Here is an 18,738-nt window from a genome sequence, read left to right on the forward strand (position 1 = left end):
TGGATGTATTTTCTATAAGCCGATCTGACGCTGCATCCCATGTGCGTCAAGCCACTAATTAAAAGAAGCGCCATGAGTGCCACCAGGTAAGTGGTGCTTCTCCCTCTTTTGTCTAGCAGTCACAGACCACTGCTGTGGCAGATGTACTGGGACATGCACTTTGATTTGCAACAACCTTGAATTTTCTCTTAGAATAAACTTTTTACCACACAATGAAAATTTTTTAGCCACTTCTGGATGAACAGCTTTCTAACAGTATAAGTTTTGCAATTATTTTTTTTCTTACCCTGTTTCCAAGTAACAGATCCAGCACTCTATTTACTAGCCACTTTTCATCCACATTTAAAACTGTCCTTGTTGAGATATCATGGAACCCTTGGCACACTTGTGGAATAAAAGTTTAGGAGATATTAATTTACCATTGTGTATTAATTGTAGATTTGCACTACAGCTTTAGAGCCTGTATTCACCTTTATTCATGAGTTCAAATGTGCTTTTTAGCACAAAAACTGCAGCCATGTATTTTTTTTGTGTGGTTCCATGGTGTAATGGTTAGCACTCTGGACTTTGAATCCAGCGATCTGAGTTCAAGCCTCAGTGGAACCTGGGCAGCTCTTTGTACATAAGTTTCAGTTTTTCCGCTTACATTGAGTTCTCCTGTGCCCAAATTTTAACATAAAAAGAGAGATAAAATCAACATGCCAAAAAAAGATTTGAATGTTCCAAACATCCATGGAGTGATCACTTTGAGTTGTATGGCCAAATCCACCTATGAAGCAGGATTACCGAAACTTAAAATTGACTTTAAGATACAACACTCTTACAAATTGTGTCACACACAGCAACCATACCCTATGATTTATGTCAATGTTCACATAACACTTTTTCCAGGTGTATTAAACTGACAAGGATTTTAAGCTGAAATGGCTTCAGGAATTGTTGGCGTTTTCTTCCTGAATCATCTTTTCTTTTGTTTTTTAGAATTTCCTAAAGCAGTTTGCAAACATTTTTGGTGGTATTTTTATAAAGTTATTTTGGGAACCTTTTGAGTCTATTTTTGTGGCGCTTCTTTGTAGCTCACAAAACGCACTAAAAGTCACTCAGGAACCTTGAAGGAGTTTTTCTAACCTTGCCATTAAATTGTATTATAAGTATGGAGCTATTCGAAATGAAAAACACCTGAAGAATGATATGCTTATTTTAGTTAACCGCTTGGCATTTTTGGAAACTTGATGTGGTTAAAAGACACCCAAAAGCCTGATCATATGAACAGCAAGTCTTTTTTACATGGAAACTAATTTGTTCAGTGTTTTCAGCATTTTCAGAGTAATTTTCAGGATGATTTTGGAGTGGACCCACTGAAAATCCGCCTTATAAAGAGGTAAAAGTCTTAAACTGTACATGATTCCCATTGATGATGACTTTAAATCAGATTTTTATATTTTACTGGTACCTGGAATTTTGTTTCCATTTTCTGAGATGTTTTCCAATATGATAATCACTGCTCTTGATCATGGTGCTATAAGAAAAGGTGTGTGAAACTCATCAATGGTCAATGTCTGAGTAGTCGTGGCCGAGTGGTTAAGGCGATGGGCTAGAAATCCATTGGCGTTTCCCTGCGCAGGTTCAAATCCTGCCGACTACGAATATATTCCTATAATTTTTTGTCTGATTACCTGAGAAGATAAATTTGCGTGTGTCCTTCACACATGAAGGTGATATGCAAACTTTAGACAGGGTTTCCAGAACCAGACTGACTTGATTTTTGGATGTATTTTCTATAAGCCGATCTGACGCTGCATCCCACGTGCGTCAAGCCACTAATTAAAAGAAGCGCCATGAGTGCCACCAGGTAAGTGGTGCTTCTCCCTCTTTTGTCTAGCAGTCACAGACCACTGCTGTGGCAGATGTACTGGGACATGCACTTTGATTTGCAACAACCTTGAATTATCTCTTGGAATAAACTTTTTACCACACAATGAAAATTTTTTAGCCACTTCTGGATGAACAGCTTTCTAACAGTATAAGTTTTGCAATTATTTTTTTTCTTACCCTGTTTCCAAGTAACAGATCCAGCACTCTATTTACTAGCCACTTTTCATCCACATTTAAAACTGTCCTTGTTGAGATATCATGGAACCCTTGGCACACTTGTGGAATAAAAGTTTAGGAGATATTAATTTACCATTGTGTATTAATTGTAGATTTGCACTACAGCTTTAGAGCCTGTATTCACCTTCATTCATGAGTTCAAATGTGCTTTTTAGCACAAAAACTGCAGCCATGTATTTTTTTTGTGTGGTTCCATGGTGTAATGGTTAGCACTCTGGACTTTGAATCCAGCGATCTGAGTTCAAACCTCAGTGGAACCTGGGCGGCTCTTTGTACATATGTTTCAGTTTTTCCGCTTACACTGAGTTCTCCTGTGCCCAAGTTTAACATAAAAAGAGAGTTAAAATCAACATGCCAAAAAAAGATTTGAATGTTCCAAACATCCATGGAGTGATCACTTTGAGTTGTATGGCCAAATCCACCTATGAAGCAGGATTACCGAAACTTAAAATTGACTTTAAGATACAACACTCTTACAAATTGTGTCACACACAGCAACCATACCCTATGATTTATGTCAATGTTCACATAACACTTTTTCCAGGTGTATTAAACTGACAAGGATTTTAAGCTGAAATGGCTTCAGGAATTGTTGGCGTTTTCTTCCTGAATCATCTTTTCTTTTGTTTTTCAGAATTTCCTAAAGCAGTTTGCAAACATTTTTGGTGGTATTTTTATAAAATTATTTTGGGAACCTTTTGAGTCTATTTTTGTGGCGCTTCTTTGTAGCTCACAAAACGCACTAAAAGTCACTCAGGAACCTTGAAGGAGTTTTTCTAACCTTGCCATTAAATTGTATTATAAGTATGGAGCTATTCGAAATGAAAAACACCTGAAGAATGATATGCTTATTTTAGTTAACCGCTTGGCATTTTTGGAAACTTGATGTGGTTAAAAGACACCCAAAAGCCTGATCATATGAACAGCAAGTCTTTTTTACATGGAAACTAATTTGTTCAGTGTTTTCAGCATTTTCAGAGTAATTTTCAGGATGATTTTGGAGTGGACCCACTGAAAATCCGCCTTATAAAGAGGTAAAAGTCTTAAACTGTACATGATTCCCATTGAAGATGACTTTAAATCAGATTTTTATATTTTACTGGTACCTGGAATTTTGTTTCCATTTTCTGAGATGTTTTCCAATATGATAATCACTGCTCTTGATCATGGTGCTATAAGAAAAGGTGTGTGAAACTCATCAATGGTCAATGTCTGAGTAGTCGTGGCCGAGTGGTTAAGGCGATGGACTAGAAATCCATTGGGGTTTCCCCGCGCAGGTTCAAATCCTGCCGACTACGAATATGTTCCTACAATTTTTTGTCTGATTACCTGAGAAGATAAATTTGCGTGTGTCCTTCACACATGAAGGTGATATGCAAACTTTAGACAAGGTTTCTAGAACCAGACTGACTTGATTTTTGGATGTATTTTCTATAAGCCGATCTGACGCTGCATCCCACGTGCGTCAAGCCACTAATTAAAAGAAGCGCCATGAGTGCCACCAGGTAAGTGGTGCTTCTACCTCTTTTGTCTAACAGTCACAGACCACTGCTGTGGCAGAAGTACTGGGACATGCACTTTGATTTGCAACAACCTTGAATTATCTCTTGGAATAAACTTTTTACCACACAATGAAAATTTTTTTGCCACTTCTGGATGAACAGCTTTCTAACAGTATAAGTTTTGCAATTATTTTTTTTTCTTACCCTGTTTCCAAGTAACAGATCCAGCACTCTATTTACTAGCCACTTTTCATCAACATTTAAAACTGTCCTTGTTGAGATATCATGGAACCCTTGGCACACTTGTGGAATAAAAGTTTAGGAGATATTAATTTACCATTGTGCATTAATTGTAGATTTGCACTACAGCTTTAGAGCCTGTATTCACCTTCATTCATGAGTTCAAATGTGCTTTTTAGCACAAAAACTGCAGCCAGGTGTTTTTTCATGTGGTTCCATGGTGTAATGGTTAGCACTCTGGACTCTGAATCCAGCGATCTGAGTTCAAATCTCAGTGGAACCTGGGCAGCTCTTTGTACATATGTTTCAGTTTTTCAGCTTACACTGAGTTCTCCTGTGCCCAAGTTTTAACATAAAAAGAGAGTTAAAATCAACATGCGAATAAAAGATTTGAATGTTCCAAACATCCATGGAGTGATCACTTTGAGTTGTATGGCCAAATCCACCTATGAAGCAGGATTACCGAAACTTAAAATTGACTTTAAGATACAACACTCTTACGAATTGTGTCACACAAAGCAACCATACCCTATGATTTATGTCAATGGTCACATAACACTTTTTCCAGGTGTATTAAACTGACAAGGATTTTAAGCTGAAATGGCTTTAGGAATTGTTGGCGTTTTCTTCCTGAATCATCTTTTCTTTTGTTTTTCAGAATTTCCTAAAGCAGTTTGCAAACATTTTTGGTGGTATTTTTATAAAATTATTTTGGGAACCTTTTGAGTCTATTTTTGTGGCGCTTCTTTGTAGCTCACAAAACGCACTAAAAGTCACTCAGGAACCTTGAAGGAGTTTTTCTAACCTTGCCATTAAATTGTATTATAAGTATGGAGCTATTCGAAATGAAAAACACCTGAAGAATGATATGCTTATTTTAGTTAACCGCTTGGCATTTTTGGAAACTTGATGTGGTTAAAAGACACCCAAAAGCCTGATCATATGAACAGCAAGTCTTTTTTACATGGAAACTAATTTGTTCAGTGTTTTCAGCATTTTCAGAGTAATTTTCAGGATGATTTTGGAGTGGACCCACTGAAAATCCGCCTTATAAAGAGGTAAAAGTCTTAAACTGTACATGATTCCCATTGAAGATGACTTTAAATCAGATTTTTATATTTTACTGGTACCTGGAATTTTGTTTCCATTTTCTGAGATGTTTTCCAATATGATAATCACTGCTCTTGATCATGGTGCTATAAGAAAAGGTGTGTGAAACTCATCAATGGTCAATGTCTGAGTAGTCGTGGCCGAGTGGTTAAGGCGATGGACTAGAAATCCATTGGGGTTTCCCCGCGCAGGTTCAAATCCTGCCGACTACGAATATGTTCCTATAATTTTTTGTCTGATTACCTGAGAAGATAAATTTGCGTGTGTCCTTCACACATGAAGGTGATATGCAAACTTTAGACAGGGTTTCCAGAACCAGACTGACTTGATTTTTGGATGTATTTTCTATAAGCCGATCTGACGCTGCATCCCACGTGCGTCAAGCCACTAATTAAAAGAAGCGCCATGAGTGCCACCAGGTAAGTGGTGCTTCTCCCTCTTTTGTCTAGCAGTCACAGACCACTGCTGTGGCAGATGTACTGGGACATGCACTTTGATTTGCAACAACCTTGAATTATCTCTTAGAATAAACTTTTTACCACACAATGAAAATTTTTTAGCCACTTCTGGATGAACAGCTTTCTAACAGTATAAGTTTTGCAATTATTTTTTTTCTTACCCTGTTTCCAAGTAACAGATCCAGCACTCTATTTACTAGCCACTTTTCATCCACATTTAAAACTGTCCTTGTTGAGATATCATGGAACCCTTGGCACACTTGTGGAATAAAAGTTTAGGAGATATTAATTTACCATTGTGTATTAATTGTAGATTTGCACTACAGCTTTAGAGCCTGTATTCACCTTCATTCATGAGTTCAAATGTGCTTTTTAGCACAAAAACTGCAGCCATGTATTTTTTTGTGTGGTTCCATGGTGTAATGGTTAGCACTCTGGACTTTGAATCCAGCGATCTGAGTTCAAGCCTCAGTGGAACCTGGGCAGCTCTTTGTACATAAGTTTCAGTTTTTCCGCTTACATTGAGTTCTCCTGTGCCCAAGTTTTAACATAAAAAGAGAGATAAAATCAACATGCCAAAAAAAGATTTGAATGTTCCAAACATCCATGGAGTGATCACTTTGAGTTGTATGGCCAAATCCACCTATGAAGCAGGATTACCGAAACTTAAAATTGACTTTAAGATACAACACTCTTACAAATTGTGTCACACACAGCAACCATACCCTATGATGTATGTCAATGTTCACATAACACTTTTTCCAGGTGTATTAAACTGACAAGGATTTTAAGCTGAAATGGCTTCAGGAATTGTTGGCGTTTTCTTCCTGAATCATCTTTTCTTTTGTTTTTTAGAATTTCCTAAAGCAGTTTGCAAACATTTTTGGTGGCATTTTTATAAAGTTATTTTGGGAACCTTTTGAGTCTATTTTTGTGGCGCTTCTTTGTAGCTCACAAAACGCACTAAAAGTCACTCAGGAACCTTGAAGGAGTTTTTCTAACCTTGCCATTAAATTGTATTATAAGTATGGAGCTATTCGAAATGAAAAACACCTGAAGAATGATATGCTTATTTTAGTTAACCGCTTGGCATTTTTGGAAACTTGATGTGGTTAAAAGACACCCAAAAGCCTGATCATATGAACAGCAAGTCTTTTTTACATGGAAACTAATTTGTTCAGTGTTTTCAGCATTTTCAGAGTAATTTTCAGGATGATTTTGGAGTGGACCCACTGAAAATCCGCCTTATAAAGAGGTAAAAGTCTTAAACTGTACATGATTCCCATTGATGATGACTTTAAATCAGATTTTTATATTTTACTGGTACCTGGAATTTTGTTTCCATTTTCTGAGATGTTTTCCAATATGATAATCACTGCTCTTGATCATGGTGCTATAAGAAAAGGTGTGTGAAACTCATCAATGGTCAATGTCTGAGTAGTCGTGGCCGAGTGGTTAAGGCGATGGACTAGAAATCCATTGGGGTTTCCCCGCGCAGGTTCGAATCCTGCCGACTACGAATATGTTCCTATAGTTTTTTGTCTGATTACCTGAGCAGATAAATTTGCGTGTGTCCTGGTTTATCACACATTAAGGTGATATGCAAACTTTAGACAGGGTTTCTAGAACCAGACTGACTTGATTTTTGAATGTATTTTCTATAAGCCGATCTGACGCTGCATCCCACGTGCGTCAAGCCACTAATTAAAAGAAGCGCCATGAGTGCCACCAGGTAAGTGGTGCTTCTCCCTCTTTTGTCTAGCAGTCACAGACCACTGCTGTGGCAGATGTACTGGGACATGCACTTTGATTTGCAACAACCTTGAATTATCTCTTGGAATAAACTTTTTACCACACAGTGAAAATTTTTTAGCCACTTCTGGGTGAACAGCTTTCTAACAGTATAAGTTTTGCAATTATTTTTTTTCTTACCCTGTTTCCAAGTAACAGATCCAGCACTCTATTTACTAGCCACTTTTCATCAACATTTAAAACTGTCCTTGTTGAGATATCATGGAACCCTTGGCACACTTGTGGAATAAAAGTTTAGGAGATATTAATTTACCATTGTGTATTAATTGTAGAATTGCACTACAGCATTAGAGCCTGTATTCACCTTCATTCATGAGTTCACATGTGCTTTTTAGCACAAAAACTGCAGCCATGTATTATTTTTTGTGTGGTTCCATGGTGTAATGGTTAGCACTCTGGACTTTGAATCCAGCGATCTGAGTTCAAATCTCAGTGGAACCTGGCCAGCTCTTTGTACATATGTTTCAGTTTTTCCGCTTACACTGAGTTCTCCTGTGCCCAAGTTTTAACATAAAAAGAGAGTTAAAATCAACATGCCAAAAAAAGATTTGAATGTTCCAAAAAACATCCATGGAGTGATCACTTTGAGTTGTATGGCCAAATCCACCTATGAAGCAGGATTACCGAAACTTAAAATTGACTTTAAGATACAACACTCTTACGAATTGTGTCACACAAAGCAACCATACCCTATGATTTATGTCAATGTTCACATAACACTTTTTCCAGGTGTATTAAACTGACAAGGATTTTACGCTGAAATGGCTTCAGGAATTGTTGGCGTTTTCTTCCTGAATCATCTTTTCTTTTGTTTTTCAGAATTTCATAAAGCAGTTTGCAAACATTTTTGGTGGTATTTTTATAAAATTATTTTGGGAACCTTTTGAGTCTATTTTTGTGGCGCTTCTTTGTAGCTCACAAAACGCACTAAAAGTCACTCAGGAACCTTGAAGGAGTTTTTCTAACCTTGCCATCAAATTGTATTATAAGTATGGAGCTATTCGAAATGAAAAACACCTGAAGAATGATATGCTTATTTTAGTTAACCGCTTGGCATTTTTGGAAACTTGATGTTGTTAAAAGACACCCAAAAGCCTGATCATATGAACAGCAAGTCTTTTTTACGTGGAAACTAATTTGTTCAGTGTTTTCAGCATTTTCAGAGTAATTTTCAGGATGATTTTGGAGTGGACCCACTGAAAATCCGCCTTACAAAGAGGTAAAAGTCTTAAACTGTACATGATTCCCATTGATGATGACTTTAAATCAGATTTTTATATTTTACTGGTACCTGGAATTTTGTTTCCATTTTCTGAGATGTTTTCCAATATGATAATCACTGCTCTTGATCATGGTGCTATAAGAAAAGGTGTGTGAAACTCATCAATGGTCAATGTCTGAGTAGTCGTGGCCGAGTGGTTAAGGCGATGGACTAGAAATCCATTGGGGTTTCCCCGCGCAGGTTCAAATCTTGCCGACTACGAATATGTTCCTATAATTTTTTGTCTGATTACCTGAGAAGATAAATTTGCGTGTGTCCTTCACACATGAAGGTGATATGCAAACTTTAGACAGGGTTTCTAGAACCAGACTGACTTGATTTTTGAATGTATTTTCTATAAGCCGATCTGACGCTGCATCCCACGTGCGTCAAGCCACTAATTAAAAGAAGCGCCATGAGTGCCACCAGGTAAGTGGTGCTTCTCCCTCTTTTGTCTAGCAGTCACAGACCACTGCTGTGGCAGATGTACTGGGACATGCACTTTGATTTGCAACAACCTTGAATTATCTCTTGGAATAAACTTTTTACCACACAGTGAAAATTTTTTAGCCACTTCTGGGTGAACAGCTTTCTAACAGTATAAGTTTTGCAATTATTTTTTTTCTTACCCTGTTTCCAAGTAACAGATCCAGCACTCTATTTACTAGCCACTTTTCATCAACATTTAAAACTGTCCTTGTTGAGATATCATGGAACCCTTGGCACACTTGTGGAATAAAAGTTTAGGAGATATTAATTTACCATTGTGTATTAATTGTAGATTTGCACTACAGCATTAGAGCCTGTATTCACCTTCATTCATGACTTCACATGTGCTTTTTAGCACAAAAACTGCAGCCATGTATTATTTTTTGTGTGGTTCCATGGTGTAATGGTTAGCACTCTGGACTTTGAATCCAGCGATCTGAGTTCAAATCTCAGTGGAACCTGGCCAGCTCTTTGTACATATGTTTCAGTTTTTCCGCTTACACTGAGTTCTCCTGTGCCCAAGTTTTAACATAAAAAGAGAGTTAAAATCAACATGCCAAAAAAAGATTTGAATGTTCCAAACATCCATGGAGTGATCACTTTGAGTTGTATGGCCAAATCCACCTATGAAGCAGGATTACCGAAACTTAAAATTGACTTGAAGATACAACACTCTTACGAATTGTGTCACACAAAGCAACCATACCCTATGATTTATGTCAATGTTCACATAACACTTTTTCCAGGTGTATTAAACTGACAAGGATTTTAAGCTGAAATGGCTTCAGGAATTGTTGGCGTTTTCTTCCTGAATCATCTTTTCTTTTGTTTTTCAGAATTTCCTAAAGCAGTTTGCAAACATTTTTGGTGGTATCTTTATAAAATTATTTTGGGAACCTTTTGAGTCTATTTTTGTGGCGCTTCTTTGTAGCTCACAAAACGCACTAAAAGTCACTCAGGAACCTTGAAGGAGTTTTTCTAACCTTCCCATTAAATTGTATTATAAGTATGGAGCTATTCGAAATGAAAAACACCTGAAGAATGATATGCTTATTTTAGTTAACCGCTTGCCATTTTTGGAAACTTGATGTGGTTAAAAGACACCCAAAAGCCTGATCATATGAACAGCAAGTCTTTTTTACGTGGAAACTAATTTGTTCAGTGTTTTCAGCATTTTCAGAGTAATTTTCAGGATGATTTTGGAGTGGACCCACTGAAAATCCGCCTTATAAAGAGGTAAAAGTCTTAAACTGCACATGATTCCCATTGATGATGACTTTAAATCAGATTTTTATATTTTACTGGTACCTGGAATTTTGTTTCCATTTTCTGAGATGTTTTCCAATATGATAATCACTGCTCTTGATCATGGTGCTGTAAGAAAAGGTGTGTGAAACTCATCAATGGTCAATGTCTGAGTAGTCGTGGCCGAGTGGTTAAGGCAATGGACTAAAAATCCATTGGGGTTTCACCGCGCAGGTTCAAATCCTGCCGACTACGAATATGTTCCTATAGTTTTTTGTCTGATTACCTGAGAAGATAAATTTGCGTGTGTCCTGGTTTATCACACATGAAGGTGATATGCAAAATTTAGACAGGGTTTCTAGAACCAGACTGACTTGATTTTTGGATGTATTTTCTATAAGCCGATCTGACGCTGCATCCCACGTGCGTCAAGCCACTAATTGAAAGAAGCGCCATGAGTGCCACCAGGTAAGTGGTGCTTCTCCCTCTTTTGTCTAGCAGTCACAGACCACTGCTGTGGCAGATGTACTGGGACATGCACTTTGATTTGCAACAACCTTGAGTTATCTCTTGGAATAAACTTTTTACCACACAATGAAAATTTTTTAGCCACTTCTGGATGAACAGCTTTCTAACAGTATAAGTTTTGCAATTATTTTTTTTCTTACCCTGTTTCCAAGTAACAGATCCAGCACTCTATTTACTAGCCACTTTTCATCAACATTTAAAACTGTCCTTGTTGAGATATCATGGAACCCTTGGCACACTTGTGGAATAAAAGTTTAGGAGATATTAATTTACCATTGTGTATTAATTGTAGATTTGCACTACAGCTTTAGAGCCTGTATTCACCTTCATTCATGAGTTCAAATGTGCATTTTAGCACAAAAACTGCAGCCATGTAATTTTTTTAGTGTGGTTCCATGGTGTAATGGTTAGCACTCTGGACTTTGAATCCAGCCATCTGAGTTCAAATCTCAGTGGAACCTGGGCAGCTCTATGTACATATGTTTCAGTTTTTCCGCTTACACTGAGTTCTCTTGTACCCAAGTTTTAACATAAAAAGAGAGTTAAAATCAACATGCCAAAAAAAGATTTGAATGTTCCAAACATCCATGGAGTGATCACTTTGAGTTGTATGGTCAAATCCACCTATGAAGCAGGATTACTGAAACTTAAAATTGACTTTAAGATACAACACTCTTACGAATTGTGTCACACAAAGCAACCATACCCTATGATTTATGTCAATGTTCACATAACACTTTTTCCAGGTGTTTTAAACTGACAAGGATTTTAAGCTGAAATGGCTTCAGGAATTGTTGGTGTTTTCTTCCTGAATCATCTTTTCTTTTGTTTTTCAGAATTTCCTAAAGCACTTTGCAAACATTTTTGGTGGTATTTTTATAAAATTATTTTGGGAACCTTTTGAGTCTATTTTTGTGGCGCTTCTTTGTAGCTCACAAAACGCACTAAAAGTCACTCAGGAACCTTGAAGGAGTTTTTCTAACCTTCCCATTAAATTGTATTATAAGTATGGAGCTACTCGAAATGAAAAACACCTGAAGAATGATATGCTTATTTTAGTTAACCGCTTGGCATTTTTGGAAACTTGATGTGGTTAAAAGACACCCAAAAGCCTGATCATATGAACAGCAAATCTATTCTACGTGGAAACTAATTTGTTCAGTATTTTCAGCATTTTCAGAGTAATTTTCAGGATGATTTTGGAGTGGACCCACTGAAAATCCGCCTTATAAAGAGGTAAAAGTCTTAAACTGTACATGATTCCCATTGATGATGACTTTAAATCAGATTTTTATATTTTACTGGTACCTGGAATTTTGTTTCTATTTTCTGAGATGTTTTCCAAAGGGATAATCACTGCTCTTGATCATGGTGCTATAAGAAAAGGTGTGTGAAACTCATCAATGGTCAATGTCTGAGTAGTCGTGGCCGAGTGGTTAAGGCGATGGACTAGAAATCCATTGGGGTTTCCCCGCGCAGGTTCAAATCCTGCCGACTACGAATATGTTCCTATCGTTTTTTGTCTGATTACCTGAGAAGATAAATTTGCGTGTGTCCTGGTTTATCACACATGAAGGTGATATGCAAAATTTAGACAGGGTTTCTAGAACCAGACTGACTTGATTTTTGGATGTATTTTCTATAAGCCGATCTGACGCTGCATCCCACGTGCGTCAAGCCACTAATTAAAAGAAGCGCCATGAGTGCCACCAGGTAAGTGGTGCTTCTCCCTCTTTTGTCTAGCAGTCACAGACCACTACTGTGGCAGATGTACTGGGACATGCACTTTGATTTGCAACAACCTTGAGTTATCTCTTGGAATAAACTTTTTACCACACAATGAAAATTTTTTAGCCACTTCTGGATGAACAGCTTTCTAACAGTATAAGTTTTGCAATTATTTTTTTTCTTACCCTGTTTCCAAGTAACAGATCCAGCACTCTATTTACTAGCCACTTTTCATCAACATTTAAAACTGTCCTTGTTGAGATATCATGGAACCCTTGGCACACTTGTGGAATAAAAGTTTAGGAGATATTAATTTACCATTGTGTATTAATTGTAGATTTGCACTACAGCTTTAGAGCCTGTATTCACCTTCATTCATGAGTTCAAATGTGCATTTTAGCACAAAAACTGCAGCCATGTAATTTTTATAGTGTGGTTCCATGGTGTAATGGTTAGCACTCTGGACTTTGAATCCAGCCATCTGAGTTCAAATCTCAGTGGAACCTGGGCAGCTCTTTGTACATATGTTTCAGTTTTTCCGCTTACACTGAGTTCTCCTGTGCCCAAGTTTTAACATAAAAAGAGAGTTAAAATCAACATGCCAAAAAAAGATTTGAATGTTCCAAACATCCATGGAGTGATCACTTTGAGTTGTATGGTCAAATCCACCTATGAAGCAGGATTACTGAAACTTAAAATTGACTTTAAGATACAACACTCTTACGAATTGTGTCACACAAAGCAACCATACCCTATGATTTATGTCAATGTTCACATAACACTTTTTCCAGGTGTTTTAAACTGACAAGGATTTTAAGCTGAAATGGCTTCAGGAATTGTTGGTGTTTTCTTCCTGAATCATCTTTTCTTTTGTTTTTCAGAATTTCCTAAAGCAGTTTGCAAACATTTTTGGTGGTATTTTTATAAAATTATTTTGGGAACCTTTTGAGTCTATTTTTGTGGCGCTTCTTTGTAGCTCACAAAACGCACTAAAAGTCACTCAGGAACCTTGAAGGAGTTTTTCTAACCTTCCCATTAAATTGTATTATAAGTATAGAGCTACTCGAAATGAAAAACACCTGAAGAATGATATGCTTATTTTAGTTAACCGCTTGGCATTTTTGGAAACTTGATGTGGTTAAAAGACACCCAAAAGCCTGATCATATGAACAGCAAATCTATTCTACGTGGAAACTAATTTGTTCAGTATTTTCAGCATTTTCAGAGTAATTTTCAGGATGATTTTGGAGTGGACCCACTGAAAATCCGCCTTATAAAGAGGTAAAAGTCTTAAACTGTACATGATTCCCATTGATGATGACTTTAAATCAGATTTTTATATTTTACTGGTACCTGGAATTTTGTTTCTATTTTCTGAGATGTTTTCCAAAGGAATAATCACTGCTCTTGATCATGGTGCTATAAGAAAAGGTGTGTGGAACTCATCAATGGTCAATGTCTGAGTAGTCGTGGCCGAGTGGTTAAGGCGATGGACTAGAAATCCATTGGTGTTTCCCCGCGCAGGTTCAAATCCTGCCGACTACGAATATGTTCCTATAGTTTTTTGTCTGATTACCTGAGAAGATAAATTTGCGTGTGTCCTGGTTTATCACACATGAAGGTGATATGCAAAATTTAGACAGGGTTTCTAGAACCAGACTGACTTGATTTTTGGATGTATTTTCTATAAGCCGATCTCACGCTGCATCCCACGTGCGTCAAGCCACTAATTAAAAGAAGCGCCATGAGTGCCACCAGGTAAGTGGTGCTTCTCCCTCTTTTGTCTATCAGTCACAGACCACTGCTGTGGCACATGTACTGGGACATGCACTTTGATTTGCAACAACCTTGAGTTATCTCTTGGAATAAACTTTTTACACACAATGAAAATTTTTTAGCCACTTCTGGATGAACAGCTTTCTAACAGTATAAGTTTTGCAATTATTTTTTTTCTTACCCTCTTTCCAAGTAACAGATCCAGCACTCTATTTACTAGCCACTTTTCATCCACATTTAAGACTGTCCTTGTTGAGATATCATGGAACCCTTGGCACACTTGTGGAATAAAAGTTTAGGAGATATTAATTTACCATTGTGCATTAATTGTAGATTTGCACTACAGCTTTAGAGCCTGTATTCACCTTCATTCATGAGTTCAAATGTGCTTTTTAGCACAAAAACTGCAGCCAGGTGTTTTTTCATGTGGTTCCATGGTGTAATGGTTAGCACTCTGGACTCTGAATCCAGCGATCTGAGTTCAAATCTCAGTGGAACCTGGGCAGCTCTTTGTACATATGTTTCAGTTTTTCCGCTTACACTGAGTTCTCCTGTGCCCAAGTTTTAACATAAAAAGAGAGTTAAAATCAACATGCCAAAAAAAGATTTGAATGTTCCAAACATGCATGGAGTGATCACTTTGAGTTGTATGGCCAAATCCACCTATGAAGCAGGATTACCGAAACTTAAAATTGATCTTAAGATACAACACTCTTACGAATTGTGTCACACAAAGCAACCATACCCTATGATTTATGTCAATGTTCACATAACATTTTTTCCAGGTGTATTAAACTGACAAGGATTTTAAGCTGAAATGGCTTCAGGAATTGTTGGCGTTTTCTTCCTGAATCATCTTTTCTTTTGTTTTTCAGAATTTCCTAAAGCAGTTTGCAAACATTTTTGGTGGTATTTTAATAAAATTATTTTGGGAACCTTTTGAGTCTATTTTTGTGGCGCTTCTTTGTAGCTCACAAAACGCACTAAAAGTCACTCAGGAACCTTGAAGGAGTTTTTCTAACCTTCCCATTAAATTGTATTATAAGTATGGAGCTATTCGAAATGAAAAACACCTGAAGAATGATATGCTTATTTTAGTTAACCGTTTGGCATTTTTGGAAACTTGATGTGGTTAAAAGACACCCAAAAGCCTGATCATATGAACAGCAAGTCTTTTTTACGTGGAAACTAATTTGTTCAGTGTTTTCAGCATTTTCAGAGTAATTTTCAGGATGATTTTGGAGTGGACCCACTGAAAATCCGCCTTATAAAGAGGTAAAAGTCTTAAACTGCACATGATTCCCATTGATGATGACTTTAAATCAGATTTTTATATTTTACTGGTACCTGGAATTTTGTTTCTATTTTCTGAGATGTTTTCCAAAGGAATAATCACTGCTCTTGATCATGGTGCTATAAGAAAAGGTGTGTGAAACTCATCAATGGTCAATGTCTGAGTAGTCGTGGCCGAGTGGTTAAAGCGATGGACTAGAAATCCATTGGGGTTTCCCCGCGCAGGTTCAAATCCTGCCGACTACGAATATGTTCCTATAGTTTTTTGTCTGATTACCTGAGAAGATAAATTTGCGTGTGTCCTGGTTTATCACACATGAAGGTGATATGCAAAATTTAGACAGGGTTTCTAGAACCAGACTGACTTGATTTTTGGATGTATTTTCTATAAGCCGATCTGACGCTGCATCCCACGTGCGTCAAGCCACTAATTAAAAGAAGCGCCATGAGTGCCACCAGGTAAGTGGTGCTTCTCCCTCTTTTGTCTATCAGTCACAGACCACTGCTGTGGCACATGTACTGGGACATGCACTTTGATTTGCAACAACCTTGAGTTATCTCTTGGAATAAACTTTTTACCACACAATGAAAATGTTTTAGCCACTTCTGGATGAACAGCTTTCTAACAGTATAAGTTTTGCAATTATTTTTTTTCTTACCCTGTTTCCAAGTAACAGATCCAGCACTCTATTTACTAGCCACTTTTCATCAACATTTAAAACTGTCCTTGTTGAGATATCATGGAACCCTTGGCACACTTGTGGAATAAAAGTTTAGGAGATATTAATTTACCATTGTGTATTAATTGTAGATTTGCACTACAGCTTTAGAGCCTGTATTCACCTTCATTCATGAGTTCAAATGTGCTTTTTAGCACAAAAACTGCAGCCATGTAATTTTTTTGTGTGGTTCCATGGTGTAATGGTTAGCACTCTGGACTTTGAATCCAGCCATCTGAGTTCAAATCTCAGTGGAACCTGGGCAGCTCTTTGTACATATGTTTCAGTTTTTCCGCTTACACTGAGTTCTCCTGTGTCCAAGTTTTAGCATAAAAAGAGAGTTAAAATCAACATGCCAAAAAAAGATTTGAATGTTCCAAACATCCATGGAGTGATCACTTTGAGTTGTATGGTCAAATCCACCTATGAAGCAGGATTACCGAAACTTAAAATTGACTTTAAGATACAACACTCTTACGAATTGTGTCACACAGAGCAACCATACCCTATGATTTATGTTAATGTTCACATAACACTTTTTCCAGGTGTATTAAACTGACAAGGATTTTAAGCTGAAATGGCATCAGGAATTGTTGGCGTTTTCTTCCTGAATCATCTTTTCTTTTGTTTTTCAGAATTTCCTAAAGCAGTTTGCAAACATTTTTGGTGGTATTTTTATAAAATTATTTTGGGAACCTTTTGAGTCTATTTTTGTGGCGCTTCTTTGTAGCTCACAAAACGCACTAAAAGTCACTCAGGAACCTTGAAGGAGTTTTTCTAACCTTCCCATTAAATTGTATTATAAGTATGGAGCTATTCGAAATGAAAAACACCTGAAAAATGATATGCTTATTTTAGTTAACCGCTTGGCATTTTTGGAAACTTGATGTGGTTAAAAGACACCCAAAAGCCTGATCATATGAACAGCAAGTCTATTCTACGTGGAAACTAATTTGTTCAGTGTTTTCAGCATTTTCAGGATGATTTTGGAGTGGACCCACTGAAAATCTGCCTTATAAAGAGGTAAAAGTCTTAAACTGTACATGATTCCCATTGATGATGACTTTAAGTCAGATTTTTATTTTTAATGGTACCTGGAATTTTGTTTCTATTTTCTGAGATGTTTTACAAAGGGATAATCACTGCTCTTGATCATGGTGCTATAAGAAAAGGTGTGTGAAACTCATCAATGGTCAATGTCTGAGTAGTCGTGGCCGAGTGGTTAAGGCAATGGACTAGAAATCCATTGGGGTTTCACCGCGCAGGTTCAAATCCTGCCGACTACGAATATGTTCCTATAGTTTTTTGTCTGATTACCTGAGAAGATAAATTTGCGTGTGTCCTGGTTTATCACACATGAAGGTGATATGCAAAATTTAGACAGGGTTTCTAGAACCAGACTGACTTGATTTTTGGATGTATTTTCTATAAGCCGATCTGACGCTGCATCCCACGTGCGTCAAGCCACTAATTGAAAGAAGCGCCATGAGTGCCACCAGGTAAGTGGTGCTTCTCCCTCTTTTGTCTAGCAGTCACAGACCACTACTGTGGCAGATGTACTGGGACATGCACTTTGATTTGCAACAACCTTGAGTTATCTCTTGGAATAAACTTTTTACCACACAATGAAAATTTTTTAGCCACTTCTGGATGAACAGCTTTCTAACAGTATAAGTTTTGCAATTATTTTTTTTCTTACCCTGTTTCCAAGTAACAGATCCAGCACTCTATTTACTAGCCACTTTTCATCAACATTTAAAACTGTCCTTGTTGAGATATCATGGAACCCTTGGCACACTTGTGGAATAAAAGTTTAGGAGATATTAATTTACCATTGTGTATTAATTGTAGATTTGCACTACAGCTTTAGAGCCTGTATTCACCTTCATTCATGAGTTCAAATGTGCATTTTAGCACAAAAACTGCAGCCATGTAATTTTTTTAGTGTGGTTCCATGGTGTAATGGTTAGCACTCTGGACTTTGAATCCAGCCATCTGAGTTCAAATCTCAGTGGAACCTGGGCAGCTCTATGTACATATGTTTCAGTTTTTCCGCTTACACTGAGTTCTCTTGTACCCAAGTTTTAACATAAAAAGAGAGTTAAAATCAACATGCCAAAAAAAGATTTGAATGTTCCAAACATCCATGGAGTGATCACTTTGAGTTGTATGGTCAAATCCACCTATGAAGCAGGATTACTGAAACTTAAAATTGACTTTAAGATACAACACTCTTACGAATTGTGTCACACAAAGCAACCATACACTATGATTTATGTCAATGTTCACATAACACTTTTTCCAGGTGTTTTAAACTGACAAGGATTTTAAGCTGAAATGGCTTCAGGAATTGTTGGTGTTTTCTTCCTGAATCATCTTTTCTTTTGTTTTTCAGAATTTCCTAAAGCACTTTGCAAACATTTTTGGTGGTATTTTTATAAAATTATTTTGGGAACCTTTTGAGT

General features: G+C 37.1%; 21 non-coding genes across 21 annotated transcripts; all 21 read left to right on the forward strand.

Annotated features, from left to right (window-relative positions):
• Positions 1-534: 534 nt before the first annotated feature.
• TRNAQ-UUG (transfer RNA glutamine (anticodon UUG)) lies at positions 535-606 on the forward strand. The gene has a single exon. It is a non-coding gene; the product is annotated as a tRNA-Gln (tRNA).
• Positions 607-1,563: 957 nt separating this feature from the next.
• TRNAS-AGA (transfer RNA serine (anticodon AGA)) lies at positions 1,564-1,645 on the forward strand. The gene has a single exon. It is a non-coding gene; the product is annotated as a tRNA-Ser (tRNA).
• A 655-nt stretch (positions 1,646-2,300) lies between these two features.
• TRNAQ-UUG (transfer RNA glutamine (anticodon UUG)) lies at positions 2,301-2,372 on the forward strand. The gene has a single exon. It is a non-coding gene; the product is annotated as a tRNA-Gln (tRNA).
• A 956-nt stretch (positions 2,373-3,328) lies between these two features.
• Positions 3,329-3,410, forward strand: TRNAS-AGA (transfer RNA serine (anticodon AGA)). Its single transcript has one exon. It is a non-coding gene; the product is annotated as a tRNA-Ser (tRNA).
• Positions 3,411-4,065: 655 nt separating this feature from the next.
• TRNAQ-CUG (transfer RNA glutamine (anticodon CUG)) lies at positions 4,066-4,137 on the forward strand. Its single transcript has one exon. It is a non-coding gene; the product is annotated as a tRNA-Gln (tRNA).
• A 957-nt stretch (positions 4,138-5,094) lies between these two features.
• On the forward strand, positions 5,095-5,176 carry TRNAS-AGA (transfer RNA serine (anticodon AGA)). Its single transcript has one exon. It is a non-coding gene; the product is annotated as a tRNA-Ser (tRNA).
• Positions 5,177-5,830: 654 nt separating this feature from the next.
• Positions 5,831-5,902, forward strand: TRNAQ-UUG (transfer RNA glutamine (anticodon UUG)). The gene has a single exon. It is a non-coding gene; the product is annotated as a tRNA-Gln (tRNA).
• Positions 5,903-6,859: 957 nt separating this feature from the next.
• Positions 6,860-6,941, forward strand: TRNAS-AGA (transfer RNA serine (anticodon AGA)). The gene has a single exon. It is a non-coding gene; the product is annotated as a tRNA-Ser (tRNA).
• A 662-nt stretch (positions 6,942-7,603) lies between these two features.
• Positions 7,604-7,675, forward strand: TRNAQ-UUG (transfer RNA glutamine (anticodon UUG)). The gene has a single exon. It is a non-coding gene; the product is annotated as a tRNA-Gln (tRNA).
• Positions 7,676-8,635: 960 nt separating this feature from the next.
• On the forward strand, positions 8,636-8,717 carry TRNAS-AGA (transfer RNA serine (anticodon AGA)). Its single transcript has one exon. It is a non-coding gene; the product is annotated as a tRNA-Ser (tRNA).
• Positions 8,718-9,373: 656 nt separating this feature from the next.
• Positions 9,374-9,445, forward strand: TRNAQ-UUG (transfer RNA glutamine (anticodon UUG)). The gene has a single exon. It is a non-coding gene; the product is annotated as a tRNA-Gln (tRNA).
• A 957-nt stretch (positions 9,446-10,402) lies between these two features.
• On the forward strand, positions 10,403-10,484 carry TRNAF-AAA (transfer RNA phenylalanine (anticodon AAA)). The gene has a single exon. It is a non-coding gene; the product is annotated as a tRNA-Phe (tRNA).
• Positions 10,485-11,146: 662 nt separating this feature from the next.
• TRNAQ-UUG (transfer RNA glutamine (anticodon UUG)) lies at positions 11,147-11,218 on the forward strand. Its single transcript has one exon. It is a non-coding gene; the product is annotated as a tRNA-Gln (tRNA).
• A 957-nt stretch (positions 11,219-12,175) lies between these two features.
• TRNAS-AGA (transfer RNA serine (anticodon AGA)) lies at positions 12,176-12,257 on the forward strand. Its single transcript has one exon. It is a non-coding gene; the product is annotated as a tRNA-Ser (tRNA).
• A 662-nt stretch (positions 12,258-12,919) lies between these two features.
• On the forward strand, positions 12,920-12,991 carry TRNAQ-UUG (transfer RNA glutamine (anticodon UUG)). Its single transcript has one exon. It is a non-coding gene; the product is annotated as a tRNA-Gln (tRNA).
• Positions 12,992-13,948: 957 nt separating this feature from the next.
• On the forward strand, positions 13,949-14,030 carry TRNAS-AGA (transfer RNA serine (anticodon AGA)). The gene has a single exon. It is a non-coding gene; the product is annotated as a tRNA-Ser (tRNA).
• A 659-nt stretch (positions 14,031-14,689) lies between these two features.
• On the forward strand, positions 14,690-14,761 carry TRNAQ-CUG (transfer RNA glutamine (anticodon CUG)). The gene has a single exon. It is a non-coding gene; the product is annotated as a tRNA-Gln (tRNA).
• Positions 14,762-15,718: 957 nt separating this feature from the next.
• On the forward strand, positions 15,719-15,800 carry TRNAS-AGA (transfer RNA serine (anticodon AGA)). The gene has a single exon. It is a non-coding gene; the product is annotated as a tRNA-Ser (tRNA).
• Positions 15,801-16,461: 661 nt separating this feature from the next.
• TRNAQ-UUG (transfer RNA glutamine (anticodon UUG)) lies at positions 16,462-16,533 on the forward strand. Its single transcript has one exon. It is a non-coding gene; the product is annotated as a tRNA-Gln (tRNA).
• Positions 16,534-17,477: 944 nt separating this feature from the next.
• Positions 17,478-17,559, forward strand: TRNAS-AGA (transfer RNA serine (anticodon AGA)). The gene has a single exon. It is a non-coding gene; the product is annotated as a tRNA-Ser (tRNA).
• Positions 17,560-18,221: 662 nt separating this feature from the next.
• TRNAQ-UUG (transfer RNA glutamine (anticodon UUG)) lies at positions 18,222-18,293 on the forward strand. Its single transcript has one exon. It is a non-coding gene; the product is annotated as a tRNA-Gln (tRNA).
• The last annotated feature ends 445 nt before the right edge of the window (positions 18,294-18,738 follow it).

The sequence above is a fragment of the Ranitomeya imitator genome, chromosome 9 (genome assembly GCF_032444005.1).
Source record: "Ranitomeya imitator isolate aRanImi1 chromosome 9, aRanImi1.pri, whole genome shotgun sequence".
NCBI lineage: Eukaryota > Metazoa > Chordata > Amphibia > Anura > Dendrobatidae > Ranitomeya > Ranitomeya imitator.